At 45.2% G+C, this 2,500-nt stretch overlaps 1 protein-coding gene across 2 annotated transcripts in view; it reads right to left on the bottom strand.

Moving 5' to 3' along the window:
• The window catches only part of LOC143274586 (putative methyltransferase-like protein 24), a 40,705-nt gene that overhangs the window by 37,003 nt on the left and 1,202 nt on the right, over window positions 1-2,500 (bottom strand). Inside the window, exon 1 of one of the 2 annotated variants that reach the window (XM_076578441.1) lies at window positions 597-729. The exons of the other annotated variant lie outside the window; for it this stretch is intronic. The gene's annotated coding sequence lies outside the window, so the exon portion shown is untranslated. Of the gene's footprint in view, window positions 1-596; window positions 730-2,500 lie in introns of those variants that run through there. 2 annotated transcript variants of the gene reach the window in all.

Here is a 2,500-nt window from a genome sequence, read left to right as displayed (position 1 = left end):
CCCTCACCCTACATGGCCAGAATGACTCACACTCCCCTCACCCTACAGGGCCATAATGACTCACACTCCCCTCACCCTACAGGGCCATAATGACTCACACACACCTCACTCCCACCGCCGTTATGAAAAGTGAACATTGGGTCGCTTCTCTTATCTGATTTTGGTAACAGAAGAATTGGAGGCTAAGGAGGGACGGGGGTGGTGGTGTTAAAATGGGCATGAGGCCAGAATCACTCCCCCAACCCCCCTTCTGAGAATTGAACATTGGGTGGAGATTGTATATTGGGAATTCCTTCACTTCTCTTCTGAGTGTCGTTGGAAGGGTGGTGGGTAAAACAAGGCAACAGACTGGCACACACACACAAAGAGTCATTGATACATATCCCTAACTAACCGACAGTCTAGCTAGCTAACTAACTAGGCAACTAAGTAACTAACTAACCAGCTAACTGGATAGGTTACTAATTAACTAACTAGCTAGCTCGCTAAATAACTAAACAAACAAAACAAATAAATAAATAAATAAATTTTAAAAAAAAGAATGAATAGATAAATAGATAACTATAAAAGCACTTTGAAAAGAAAGTGAAACTCACTGTGCGTGTGAAAAGGTGTTTTTTCCTGCAGTGGGACCAGCCTCGTTAGCCCCCCCAACTCTCCGTTGCACATTGGAGGCTTGTAAGTACATTTCCCTTGTCGATTCCATTATATCAAAAAGTAAGGTAACAGCTGAGGATATCCGATTTGCATCAGATAAGCACTCTCACCCCCACCCCCCACCCCCCACCCCTACACTCACTTAAACACAAACACGCGCACACGTACATCATTTCCCTTGTCGAGTCCATTATATCAAAAAAGAAAGGTAACAGCTGAGGATATCCGATGTGCATCAGATAAGCACTCTCACCCCCACCCCCCACCCCTACACTCACTTAAACGCAAGCACGCGCACACGTACACCTATACCTCCCCCATGCCCCCCACCACCACCCCCGCCCTCCCCCAACTCCCTCCCCCACAACCAACACACACACACTGGTAAAGGTTGAGGACCCACCTACAATCCGACCGGTCCCGCGCAATCTAATAAAAGAAAAAAAGAAGAAGAAAATATGGGTCTCCGGATCCTTGCATGCTCAATAGATTGCAGCCCACACCAAGAAGTTTACAAACAATACAAGACTTTTTTCACTCACAGACAAACATGCAAAAGAGACAGCAGTGAGGCACTAACAGCTATTTTCCTTTAACCCCCCCCCCCCCCCCCCCACACCCCCCTCCCAAACTTACTAACCCGCTAATACAAATTGCCTCATCATTCTAAGATTTGTTGTTGTTTCTTTTTGGAAGTGGGAATGAGAGAAAACAAACAAATAATAAATCACATTCGCTCGAACACACACACTCACCCCTCCTATGCACTGCTCTCACACATGCACACGCATCCTCTACCGTCCATGTCCGGCTCGCATTGGTCCTGAACACGAGGGTCCACGCCACAGACAAACCAAGATGCTGGAGACCACTGAGAGTCCTAGTCCTTCTGCAGACAGGCCATGCAAAGCGGCAATCTTCATGCGCGGCGGGGACACCTCTGTGACACTCAGGGAACTCTCATGCTCACGGAAGGCTACGGGTGCTCAGGACGACGGCGGAGGCTGAGGAAGGTGGGTTGTGTGAGCCCATGACGAACAGAACACCCGAGGAACGTGCGGGACTCGGGGGAACACTCCGGAGCTGTAACCAGGCTCGAGTCGAGAGTCAAGCACGAGAAAAAGAGGATGCATGTGCTAAGGCAGACACACAGAGGGGTTTCGCATACACCCACACGTACAGCTGAATGTCTTGAGAAAATGTATCATCATCACGAAAGTAAACAAGAGAGGCAAGGCCTTCAAGACTCACTTGTGATACACTTAAAAAAAAAAATCTAATAGTGTTCTGTATTTGTTATAATAAAGCTTCGGGTGAAAAAAAAAGGGGAGAAAAAAGAAAAAAAAATAGTCCTGACGGCAGGTTCGAACCCCGCGTGTTCGGGTGAGAAGAAACTGTCTTTCCCAATACACTATCATGGCTCCGAAACTGACGTTCAAAAATTGAACATTTACACATGTTTTTTAAAGGACGATAAATCGATTGCGGTATTCGCAGTGAGAACGCTGTTTAAATCATATTATTATGGTGTATCTTGGGCATTCAAAACATCTTTAAGGGCAATTAAAAATTCTTTTTTAGTCCGCGGAAAAGGAGACGTGGCTATCGCCGCAATCACACTGCAACATTTAACCGTTTTCTCTGATCTAGATAGATGTATATGTTTAGTTACACCTGCCAGGAATCGTACAACATGGTCGATTCAATTTCTCTTTTATGTTCATTCTAGTATTATAGTTTCAAAGTTGATATGAAAATTGAGTATTTTGTTAAACTAATAACATGTAGAGCCAAGTACAAGTACTTCTAAACGTCGTATGAAGTGAAAAGGACTTCATTTTGA

This window comes from Babylonia areolata, chromosome 29 (assembly GCF_041734735.1).
Source record: "Babylonia areolata isolate BAREFJ2019XMU chromosome 29, ASM4173473v1, whole genome shotgun sequence".
NCBI lineage: Eukaryota > Metazoa > Mollusca > Gastropoda > Neogastropoda > Buccinidae > Babylonia > Babylonia areolata.
Note: the sequence above shows the minus strand (reverse complement) of the source record. Positions and strands in the feature narration are given on the sequence as shown.